Raw genomic sequence first — 13,653 nt, 5'->3', positions numbered from 1 at the left:
TGGGTGAGCATGCTAGACCTGTAGAAAGACTTTAGTTAGTGAATCAGATTTAGGAACCAAAAAATGTCTGCCTTTTTCCCTATAGCACCTGACAGTCCTGCCATCAGAGCAATTCATTTAGGTTAGGGCAGTGTCTTAAGAAAGTCCCAATTTAAGTAAAAATGTATTGTCTACAAAGAGTAAAACCATTAGCAGTTACTAAAGTGTCTGCGTGGGTTATCTAGGAGTAGCAATGGGAAACATCAGAAAATCTTGGAAGGAGAGGAACTGCTGCATTTTGATGAGGGAGAGGAAAGCAAGTCTTTACTGTGCAGGAAAAGTAGATTTGTACTGAATTCCCTGTGAGAGCCTCTCGGTAATATGAGGACACAGATGTCTAGACAAGCAAAAGTAAGAAGGGAGATTTATGTATATAAGAGGGAGAAGGGAGCCAAAGATAGTCCTCAAAACTTAGCTTGGAGCCAGCTTTGGTGTACAATAGGAAACTTGGAAGTGAAATATATATATAAATGTCATGTGTGTTTGTGTGTGCCTGTGTATATATGTGTGCACATGTCCACACTCATGCATGTGTGTATGGATGCATGACTGTCTACATTTTTTTTTTTTTTTTTTTTTTTTTTTTTTTTTTTTTTTTTTTTTTTTGCGGTACGCTGGCCTCTCACTGTTGTGGCCTCTCCCGTTGCGGAGCACAGGTTCTGGACGCGCAGACTCAGCGGCCATGGCTCACAGGCCCAGCCGCTCTGCGGCATGTGGGATCTTCCCGGACCGGGGCACGAACCCGTGTCCCCTGCATCGGCAGGCGGACTCTCAACCACTGCGCCGCCAGAGAAGCCCCTGTCTACATTTTAAAAGTGTTCTGCATTTCAAATAATATACCATAAAAGGACTGATAATTGACAGAGATTTTAAAGTAAAACAATCTTTGGAACCAGGCTAGAAACAAAGAAGGCTTATAAGTGGTCAATACCATTTCACCAATCAAAGGTCTAAGGAAAGTGCTAAAACAATTTACAGAAAACAAGATTAAAACAAGATTAAAAAAAAAAAAAAAACAAGATAAAAGTGTGCCTTAACACCTATATGGCTGTTTCTGGTTTTATTACATGTCAGTAGCTCCAGTTTTGCACTGGGACCTTTGATAGCATAAAAAAGTTCAGATCTCTCTTGATCTTCAGTGGCTAAAAAGAAATGTACAGTTGTACTCTGTGTAACAAGAATATCTTTAACCATTCCTTAACACTGTTAACAGTGGTACATAACTTATGCTCTTGTCAAGGAGAATTTCAGTCATTTGTAGAAAGAATTAATTGAGTAGAATAATATTTCTGAAGTAACTTAGATTCAGCCAAGAGGGAAGAGATATGGGAACATATGTATATGTATAACTGATTCACTTTATTGTAAAGCAGAAACACCATTGTAAAACAGTTATACTCCAATAAAGATGTTAAAAAAAAAGAAAAAAAAAGAATAAAACTTTGTATCAAGCAGAGTGGTTTCCAAACTGGAAAAAGTAGAACAAAAACTGGGGAGAAGAAATTAAAACCCAATGATCAAGGAAGTTATCGTGAGAGAGCACTAAGTTTACTGTAACTAAGTTTAAATCTCCAGGCTCAGATGATTGCATCCTTTTCAAGAAAGAAGGGAGTGAAATTACTAAGGTTAAATTAATTGATTTAATTATAATAAATATATAAAATCTAGTATCTAGGTTCTTCATATGATGTATTGTGCTCTCCTCCAAATTCATATGTTGAAGCTCTAACCCTCACTGTGATGCTATTTGGAGAAGGAGCTCTTCGGAGATAATTTGGTTTAGATGAGGTCATGAGGCTGGGGCCCTCATGATGGGATTAGTGCCCTAATAGGAAGAGACACCAAAGAGCTTGCTTTCTCCCTTTCTCCTTGCCATGTAAGGACACAGTGAGAAGGCCGCCATCTATAAGCCAGGAAGAGAGTCTCAACCACACACAGACCATGCTGGCACCTTGATCTTAGACATCTGGCCTCCACAACTGTGAGAAAATAAATTTTTATTGTTTAAGCCACTTAGTATATGGTATTTTGATATGGCAACTTAAGTTTGCTAAGACAGGGAAACCTGATTCAAAGTCATTTAAAAAAGAACTTAGGACTTTTAGTTTACTAAAAGACTGACTGACATATTAAAATGTGATATGGCCAACAAGAAGTAAATGCTGAGTTAGGCTGCAGTAATGAAAGTGTAGATTCCCTTATGAGAACAACAACAGGTGATTATGTTCTTTTACTCTGGTGAGGCAACTTCTTCAATATTATACTAAATTCAGGGAACTTAATTTTAGAGGGGAATGTTACAAAGCAATATCCAAAAGAGGATGGCCAACGTTATAAGAGTGGGCAGGGTAAAAAGTAAAGCAGGACCTGATGGAGACTGGTATGAGGTTCATCATGTTGTACAATGACAGGGAGACAGAATTCACAATGATTTTATAACTTTAGGTAAGAGGAGGAGATATACCATACAATCTCCAAGGTCCCTTCTAATCTCATTTTCATGGTTCTATAACTGTGCTCCTGCGTGTGGTAGTGAGCTTTTGAATTGAAGCTGGATTAACTACCCATCAGGGATACTGTAGAGAACTTTTTCACAGTGGGTTAGAGCTTGGACTATAGAATCTTTAAAGTCTCACATACTTAATCACATACTTAAGAGTATGTGATTCTGAGTCTGACACCCCATAAAAACATGTTAAAGTAAATGAACATTTTCAGAGCAAAAAACTGCTATCAAATTACAGTGGTCTGTCCAATATATAATTAAATGTTGTTGAAGCCTTGGTACCCAACAAAAAGGAAGGAAAGAATGAGCCTTCTGAAGAAAAAAATCACCATGACTTCTCTAGTGTTGTGTTTCAGTCTGTGCAGTCCTACTAGGACACATGTCTAGGTTGAGACTGAGGAGGAGGAGAAGCAGAGCTGTAAGTAGCATAGTTCAGACATATATCACAGTATTTGGGGTTCATATTGTTGCTACTTCATTGGCTGTGAATCATCAAGCAGTGCTGTAATGGCTCTGACCAATAAAAAGAACATGAGGCTTAGGGTATGTGATTTGGGTTCAAATCTCAGATTTACTAGATAATAGTGATGTAAATTTTAAGCAAATTTAATCTCTACCATTATTATGTATTTTTAAAAAAAGAAATAATCAGTGCTATTAATTGAGCATTATTAGGATCCAGGTTGCAATTAATTATTTCACTAATCTGCATAAAAACCCTAAAAGGTAGGTATAACGGCCCACATTTTACATGTGTTCACACACGGTTATACAGCCAGTAAATAGTGCAGATAATTTATCAGGCTTATTTGACTCTAATGTCTATACTTTTAGCCTATTTTAATACCCTGCTGCCTGAGCCTTATTTTCCTCAACAGTATAATGAGGAAAGTCCTTTGAAATGGCATGGTGAAGTTAGAAATACAGTTGTCCCTTGAACAACGCTGGTATCAGCAGTGCCAACCTTCCATGCAGGCAAAAATCTGTGTGTAAGTTATAGTTGGCTCTGGGTATACATGGTTTCTCCGTATCTGCATTTCCACATACTCAGATTCAACCAACCGAAGATGGTGTAATACTGTAGTATTTACTGTTGAAAAAAAAATCATAAGTGGGCCCTCACAGTTCAAACCTGTGTTGTTCAAGGGTTAACTGTAACTTAAAACGTCTAACATACATTAATGGTTCTATAGATCATGGCTTTTATTATCAACCCTACCCTTCTAGGCATATATTAGAGAATCAGGCAGTGAGACTCTTCACTCCTCTTTCAAGAAGATGCACTGCTTGGTTGTTTTCACAGGAGCCATCTTTAGGGATGGAGAATTTATCCAAAATGCAATGTCCTAGTGGGTAAGAAAAATGACTAACAAGATACTAAATTAATAAAACACTATTTTTGCCTATTACACTTTCCCACACTGACTAAGATTATTTGTGTGTGTGTTGTACACACGCACACACACATTCTAGTGCTGGAAAAAGTGCAAAGAAAAGACACTGCTGGTACTAGAGTTAAATCAAACGATGTTTCTGAAGGGTAACACAGCTTCATATATCAGAAGCCTTAAAATTGTCCATAACCTTAACCCAGTAATATTTCTTCTAAAAATGTATCCTCAGAAACTAATCATTTGTGGACAAAAATTATGTACATGAACTTCATTTCAGCGTTATTTATAATGCTGATAAATTGAAAACAACCTAAATCTCCCAAAGTAAGAGAGCTGCAAAATAATGTGTGGTCAAGAAACAATAAGCAGCTGTCAAAAACATATTTCCCTGTGCCACGGGAAAATCTTTACAATATATTCTTAAGTAAAAATACCAGGATAAAAACCTACATAGACAATAACCCCAATTTTTGTTAAACTGTTATATGTATACACACACACACACACACACACACACACACACACACAACCCATACATAGAAAAAATTTTGGAAGGAAATAAACCAAGTGTTAACAATGGTTATCTCATAATGGTGGGATTATTTTTTTTAATATTCTCACTTACCATTTTCTTTTTATTTATAAAATGAATCAACTTGCAGTTACCAATAGCACGAGGAAAATCATGAATGGGGGGGGGGCTGACGTCCCAGATTAACAGCTGAAATACACAGGTAGTTATGTGAGTGTCACTAACCTACCCTGAATATGTGTGATGGCAGGATATTGGACCTCATTAAGTTCTTCCAATACATCAAATGACTTTCCTTTCCAAGGGGAGAAGGGTAATGACCCGAAGAGAAAAATCTCTTGCCTCATTTTTTAAAGAGGTCACCTGTTCCTGTGTCTTGCCTTTAGGTAATATCTAAACATCATTAGGGGTAGTGATACTTCTCTTCTTGAACACCTTGATCGATAAACCTACACATTAACAAACTTTTAAAGGCAAAACAGCCAACCAATTTTCAAGCCTGATTTTCTGCTTAGCATGTGTGTGTGTGTGTGTGTGTGTGTGTGTGTGTGTGTGTGTGAAGAGAAAGACAACTCAGCATCTCCATACTTGATCAATTTTCATGACAGGAAAGAGTACAATTCAAACAAAACTCATGTAGAACAAAAAAGAAGAGTATTCTGTTTTATAGTCAGTCAGTGAGGTTATGAGTCAGAGATAGGAGACTGGGCCAAATAGACCATAATTATCTTGGTGTCAAAGCAAGCTCTGAAATTTCTGATATTAAGAGTCCTGTTTTAACCAGATCTCTGTTGGAAAAATGATATTCATTTTTTCCCTATTCTTTTGGTATTTTTAAAGCTTTCTTTTTGAAAATATGAACTCTTTCCCCAGGAATTTAGGAATTATGTTTCTAGCAACCTAATTTCCATTATTATAAATCTATAGCTAATTTGCCATTTGGTTTAGTAGTAGACAATATAAAAGAGCAATGTTTAATTCAATATCTAGTATATGAAATCCAATATGAATTGGCTAATACATTTTGAATTGACTGGCTCATTGATTAGCATCTGCTTTAGGATGGATGTTATGTTTATGTTAGTTATTGCATTTAAGTTAAATGGAATGATAGTTTCTGCTTACCATTTCACAAATTTCTGCAAGAACCTGCAGCTTCCCAGATATATGCCAATTTAATATTCTTCTTCTGTGATTAGAAGCTATACAAATTCATACACACTTTTGGTGGTAAAATCCTTGTCATACACACTTTTGGTGGTAAAATCCTTGGCATTTATAGAAATAAAAAGAGATAAATTCATACTCTAAACATTAGCGGATTCTCTCTTCTCTGATGCCTACTAAGGATCTTTCATCCAATCTCTGCTCCAAGTACCCAAATTGCTCAGAACAGTAATAAACCTTTTGGATTGAAGTTCTAAATCCCAAGACTTTTTAGATTCCCAAGTTGAGAAGGAGCTCTCATTTAAATGTAAAATTTAAATTTCACATTTGTTTTATTGTTGATATAAAAGTAATGGACACTCCAGAATTAGTTGGACCTCAAAATCCAAATCTATGTAACTTGAAATATTAACCATTACTGGGATATGTGTAGAGAGATGAATTTGACAATTTGGATCAAATAAAAATTTCCCCTTTAACTCTACTTTATTGAACCAACTTGGGTGAACTGGAAAATATTAACAACGAATGAGCATAGATATTAAATGTGAATTGTATTAGATATTTGTATTTATCCTGAAAATGTATGCAGGCTCAATCTTAGGCAATGAGAATAGGTCTTACAGAATTTTCAATAGGGGACCTTTATCTTTAGAAGCATTAATAGGAGAAACGGGGAGGGAAATTTGCCCAGTGCTTTCATGAGGGATAGTATCAGAACTCTGGTCAAAATCACAGCTATTAAGATCTGGGTGTCAGAAGCCAGCAGGGTTCAGGAGCACAAATCCAATGTAGATAATTACAGATGCTCCAATGACCCAGTCTCCTCTCCAACCCTTGCTATTGCTTACTCTGTCATAAGGAACTAGGGTTCTTCCTAAAAGACCTGTGAGCTGTTCATGGATAATAGGGCATACGTAAATAAATAAGATTCATCCTGATAGACTATAATAATCTATAACTGAAAAGAGTTTTTCTTCCCTGTCTGGAGGAGGAAGAGGAAAAGAGAAATCACTGAGGACAGAAGACCTAACTTCTCCCAGTTAAAAGACCACAATGTGCTACACATGCCTAACTGCATAATAGGATGTAGTAGAAGCAAGTACAATGAATTAGAAGTCAGATTTCAATCCAGGGTTTTTTTTTTTTTTTTAAGCTGTGAGACCAAGGGCAAGTCCCTTGACCTCCTTGGACCTTACTATCTCTAAAATAGAGGTTTTTCCGTAGATCCAGGGGTCCCAAACTCAAATGCCTAAAAAGGGCAAGCAGGCAATGTAAATCAGATCGTGTAATTGTGTCTCCTGTGAGAAAAGCGATAGTCTGAGCAAGAGGGAAGGTTATAGCAATTGATGTCCTGCATTAGAATCGGATAAACAATAGGGAGTGATAGGAAGTGAGGTAAACTGGAGAGCCCTAGTTTCATTTAAAGAGAACAGCCACCACTGACCTCATTTCTCCAATAGATCATTGCTTTGAGACAATACAAGTCCCATTTTGCCAAACCTTCTGATTCTTCAAAAGATACTGGATGTCCAGATTTGTATGCAAACTCTCACACTTTTTAACATTAGCAACTAATGTGAATTACTTTACATCACTGTGCAGGCCAGACAAAACATGCCTTGGATTGGCTCTGTCCTGTAGATAGCCAGTTTGCAACTTCTGACTCAGATAACCTGTAAGACTATTGTGACGTTAATAAGATACACTTAGAGTTATTTTAAAATTCTGGCCTTAGTTTCTGCCAATGCCATTTCTCTGTCTAATCTCTTCTCCTTAGTTATACCCCAGCCTCTCCCACTGACCTTTCTTCTTGTGATCACTGTCTTTGATACCACCGTAATCTTCTCTGCTCCTTCAGCCAGCCCTCATCCACTAAAACTTGAGAAGGCCCAACCCTGCCTACCATTCATGGCCTTCCAGCCATGGCCCTCTCACTCCTAACCATACCTCTCCATCAAACCCTACCCACTATGGCTAGGTTTTAAAAAACCTTGAATTAGTCAACCTGTGCCAACCTGAGCTTGACTATGTGCCATATTCACCTATGTGAATATGTATGTGACTTTAAATGGAAAGAACAACTTACTCTTATATGGGAATATTTCCAGACAAGTGAAACTTGAATGGTAGGTATCTTAGTCTATTTGGGTTGCTATAACAAAAATACCATAAATCGGGTGGCTTATAAACAACAGAAATTTATTTCTCACAGTTCTGGAGGCTGGATGTCAGAGATTAGGGTGCCAGCATGGTCTGGTGAGGGCCCTCTTCTGGATTGCAGATTTCTCATTGTATCCTCACATAGTGGAAGGGCTGAGCCAGCTCTCAGGGACCTGTTTTATAAGGGCATTAATCGCATTCACGAGGACTCCACCCTCATGACATAAGCACCGCCAAAAGGCCCCACCTCTGAATACCATCATATTGGTCATTGGGATTTCAACATATGAATTTTGGAGGGACACAAACATTCAGACCATAGCCATAGGTTTCTATTACTGGTATCTTCAGATAAAAGCTTTAGTTTATGTTTTATCTGAATATGTACTCTTCTAACGAATGGGTCAGCAAACAAACTAAATCTGGTTGCAGAAAGTGTTTTCAGGGTTTTGCACAATAGAAAAGCATAATTCTTTGGGGATAATTAACATTTTAAATGAGGTATTGTCACATCTTCCCTGACAATTTCACAATATTATCATTTGCAAGCAAAGTCAGCATTTTCTTAATACATATTAGTTCAGTCATTGCTTCACCAATAAAATGTTGAATGACTAAGACTACTCTTTTAAGCTCTATAAACAGAAGTAGCATTCTTATTTATTGTTTTTATGTAGAGACCTAATTTGGTGAAATTTGGCTTTGAAATTAAATTCCAGTTTGGAGCAGACATTATTGCAGAGAGGTAGAGAGAACAGTCTTGGTGCCAAATATGAATCCCTTTCACCTTAGGCAAGTCATTTAATTTCTCAGCCTTGGTTTCCTCTTTTGTGAAATGAAGATGGTCATTATACCTATGTCATAAGACTGATGTGAGGATCAAAGATGATCATGCTTTTCACAGTGTTCTCACATAGGAAGCACTGTATAAAGGCCCCAAGATATAATCTTGTATCAGCCAGACCTAATTGAAAATAGACTATATTAGGAAAAATATAATCCTAATAGTCTATATTAGGGGGAAAATGTGTATATGGAGATGAGACCCAGTATATACTAGGGGAGAATAAGTAGCCAAAAGCAGGATTTCCACTTCAAAGTTTCTAGAGAAGATCTTATTCCTTAGAAGTAAAGCCCTACAGGCTTACTAGCCTTCTCTCTGTTCAATGAAATTTCCAAGCCCCTTCACACCACACGTCCATTGCACCTGCTAATCCTTCTGCCTGCAATATTCAGCCTTGAATCCATCCCCTATCACCTTAGCCTAATGATTTCCTACCTTTACTTCAAATCTCAACTTCCATGAACTTGCCCAAGGGGTATTTTCCATGGCCTTCCAGTCTTAGGGCCTTCTACTAAATTTTTTCATAGCACCCTGAATTTTTTCTTCACTGAATTTATCAAAGTATGTAACTATATATATTTTATGAGGTTAAAAACTATCTGTCTCCCCCTTTAAACTGTAACCTCCATGATGCCAGGGACTGTGTCTATATTCCCAGCACCTAGCAGAGTGCATGACATAATTCTCTTATTCAATATTTATTGAATGAATGAAAGAATGTCAATGGAAGGATTAATTTGAAAAATCCCTAGACATGGTAATCAAGTTGATTTAAGTTCATACTAAGATCTAAATAACTGTTATTCATTCCTTCCTGAGAGCATGTTTGGATGGCTGGGGAGAGAGCAAAGGAAAGTGGGTGACGCAGTGAAAGAGGAGAGTGTGAAGACGGGGGTAGTAGAAGCTGAACACAGTATAAGTTTGGCCTCTGCCCCATCAGGTTAGGGCCACCAGGCTGCCCTGATTGACTGAGCCTCTAAGATGGGCTGCCATCTCACAAGGTGTCATCCTTTCATTTGTAAATCCATTTCAGGTGAGCACACAAAGCAGACACTAAAGTCTGAGTGTTCAAGGTTTTAAGATTTTTTTTCCATTTAGCTGTCAGCTAAATGGATCCAGGTTTCTCTTCCAAGGCTTATAAACTGACAAGACTGACAAGTTTGCTGTCTTCTGTCTTTGAAATGGACATATCTAGTTGGGGAAAGTGTGCTGAATGTGTTTACGTAGGTGACATATTCTTTTTTAAAAACTGAAATAAGTAGACATCAATGAGTTCATACTGGCAGATTCTCTCCCTAAACTCTAAGCACACAGTGGACCTTTCTGGCACAGTGATCACTCACTCAGTCACTCAAGGATGGGCTGCGAGGGTGAGGCATGTAGCATTCTCTGCCAGGATTTGTGCTTGCAAAAGGCTAATTGCTTTCTCATGGAGGGGTTGAACTTTTCACATTTTTAAGGCCTGCCATTCTGTTTTAAAGGAACATTCTTGTTATAGAGCTGGACTATTATTAAAAATTGAAACTATCAACTGCTGAGAGAGACTGGGAGGGATATGGATGGTCTTTGAGTTTAGGGACTAAAAAGTATTGAATGTTTACTATATCACAGGTTCTTTATATATACCATCTCATTTAATTTCCAAAACTGCCCTAGAGACAGATACAATTTTTCCAGTTTGTAGTTGAAAATATAAAGCTCATAGAGTTTGCCTACCCAATGTCACACAGTTAGGAAGTAGCAGAGCCAGCATTCAAACTCAGGTCTGTCTGGCTCTGAACCTCAGGCACTCTTTACCATACCACGCTACTTCTTAGATGTATGCACAATGCAGCATTATACTATAAAAATGGAAACAGTATCAATCACGTCACCCTGCTAATTTTTTCTTAAGCACTTTTGTTCTTCTCATCTCACATCAATATTCAATTTGGAATTCTACCACAATTACCTTTCCATTTTAATCCCAGTGCAAATGTGGACACAGAGGGAGCATCAAAATATTAAGGAAAACAGAACTGAAAGATTCTTTGGGATGAGGACTATATGTTATTCATCTTAGTATCCCCAAAACCAAGTATAAGTCCTGGTTCATAATAGAGTTTCAATAATGTTTGAGTGGGGAAGGAAAAGATTTGGGAACTTATCAAGAACTTCCCTTAGTGGTGGAAACACTTGGAACTTATTTGCGGAGAAAGATCTCATGCAACTGCTGGTTGTATAAACTCTACATACACCCAGGGATGATTGGATCATGAGTTACACTCCCAACGTGCAAACTGTTAATGATAATAAAATCAATGCCCAGGCCAGAAAATTTAGGGAATGGCAAAGGCATTATTTTCTCATTCCTAACTTCATAGGAAGGGTTCATACCATTATTTGATCCCCCAGACAGCCATTTAATAAGTACATATTAGCACAAGGCACTATGCTAGTCACTGGAAATACAAAGATGAATGAACCCTGAATGCTACTTTGAGAGAGCTCACAACCTAGTTGGGAAGACAGACCCATAAGCAATATTATTTTCTAGGAAATATAGTAAAGTGTAATGCTAGATATAAACAGGTTATTTTAGAAACTCAGAGGAAGGGCACCTGACCAACCTGGTAGTATAAAGGAAAACTTCCCTGAGGAGCTGATACCAGAATTGAATTTAGATGTGTGTATAACATTTAGCCAGGAAAGGCATAGATTTGGAAGTGATCACCATACAGGTAGGAGTTGAAATGGTGAAAGAACAATGTAAAAGTTACTGAGTAAGAATAACTTTGGGACTAAAATACAACTCTAGAGTATCAACATTTGGGGTTCAAAAAGAGGCCATAAGGAAACAAAGGAAGGGCAGTGAGAGGCAGGAGAACTAAAAGAGTTCTTGCGCCACTTGAATGTGCCACTCAAATGTTCATAGTAACTTTATTTGTAATAGCCAAAAACTGAAAACAACTCACAGGCTCACTAGCTGGTGAATTGAAAAACAAATTAAGGTATATCTGTACAATGGAATACTGAACAGCTATAAAAAGGAATGAACTACTAATACACCAAACAACACAGATGAATCTCAAAAACATCATGCGAAGTGAAAGACGCCACACCAAAGAGTCAATACTATACAATTTCTTTCATTCAAAATATTTTAAAGGAAAAAATGATCTGTAATTATCTATATAAGCAGATCATCAGCTGGCTCGGGAGAGAGAGAGGACTGACTGAAAAGGGGCAAGAGGGGACTTTTGGGGATGAAAGAAATATTCTATATCTTGATCATAGTGATAATTACAGGAGTGTGCACATTTGTCATATTCAGCAAATGGTACACTTAAAATGAAGGTATTTTACTGTAAGTAAATTATATCTTAACAAGGTTTATTTTTAAAAGTCTGTGGTGTCACAGAAGCCAAAGAAGTATTATATCCCAATAAGGTTATTAAATGTATAACTTCTCAGAAGCCAAGAGTTTTGATATTTCAGGATGGGAAGCTTGATCAACAATGATTAATACAGGGTTGATATGCAGTAAAACACAAACAGGGAGGGTACCCATTGGTATTTAGAAGATAACTGGTAATAAGTGTAAGAGCTATTTGATGGAACATGGAGGTAAAAGCTAGATTGCAGTCAGTTGCAGAGTGAAGTTAGAAAATAGAGATACTAAATGTATATTACCCTTCTGAAAACTTCAGATAGAAGACTGAATGGTAGCAACAGAGATTAAGGAAGGGTTGGGTAGTGTTTGTTTTGGGAGAAATTTTAGTATATTTATAGATTGAGAGGAAAGAATCAGTAGAGAAAGAGGGGATTGTGAAGGTTGCAGGGGAGGTAAGGAGGAGTGGGGATGAGGGTAAAAGTGAAGTGATTTGGCTTGAAAGGATACGAAGAGGGCTGTAGGAATAGATGAGTTTGTAAGTAGAAGGATTAGAAATTGGGAGAGGACATTCTGATTCCCTCTGTCATCTTTTGAAAAGGTATAAGTCAACATTTGAATATGGGGTTGAGAAAAGTGACTATTTTTGGAATATCCTTGGAGCAAATTGGAAAGAGTTGACTCAGATCAAATAAAAGGACTGAAGGGCAGCATTGCAGGCCCAGCTGGAGCTGATTATTACACCAGCTGTAATAATGATCACCAGTTGTAATGATCCCAGCATGCACTCATAAGACATTTTTGGTTTATTTCAGCAGCACTCCATTCCCCCAAGTATGGATAAGAAGTATTTTAGAATTAATTCTTCATTTGAGTTTTGCTGAACAGGTCCTACAGAAGCATAAGAGAAGGAATTTGAAGGTGTTGCTAAAAGGATAATTTTAGCATTGGGTCCAGGTGGAATGTAGAAGAAAAAAATCCAAAGGAAATTGATAAACTAACACAAAGTGGAAAAGTTAAATGATCTGGAAGGCCTAATTAAGTTATAAAAAGAAAGGGGGGTGGTAGGTAATTTCCGAGACAACTGAAAGTTATAGAAAGTTGTGGTTAGAGAAAAGAACATTGAAATTTAAAGATTTCACAGGTAGTGAAGATCTGGTCAATGGTGCGTAGCAGAAATAGAAAACAGGTGAAGGTCACTGAATTTCAGGAGGTAAAAATCTTAGAGGGAAAATGTTCCTCATGTATAACATGTGCTCAATAAATGATTGTCAAATATATGAATGGAGGGATGGTATGATGAGGGATTCTAATGATGACTTGAGAATGATGGGTATTCATTGGGGAAAGATTCCTGGAAGACGTAGACCCTGAAATAAGAAATAATAAAGAGTAGTTATGATGGCCAATATAATATGATTAGCTGGATTTGTCACTCACAAGACGTTGAAGATTGTGAGTCACGTGCCATAGTCTTCCGTTTTCAGTTAAAGTTCCCAGAAAAGCATATTGAGCAAAGTAAGAAAAGGTGGTAGGGAGAATTTGGTTTTTTGTTTTTTTTTTGATTCTTTGGTTTTGCTTTAATTTTTTAAATTTTTTATACAATTTTAAAGGTTAGTTTCTACTTACAGTTATTAC

Source organism: Kogia breviceps, chromosome X (assembly GCF_026419965.1).
Source record: "Kogia breviceps isolate mKogBre1 chromosome X, mKogBre1 haplotype 1, whole genome shotgun sequence".
NCBI lineage: Eukaryota > Metazoa > Chordata > Mammalia > Artiodactyla > Physeteridae > Kogia > Kogia breviceps.
Note: the sequence above shows the minus strand (reverse complement) of the source record.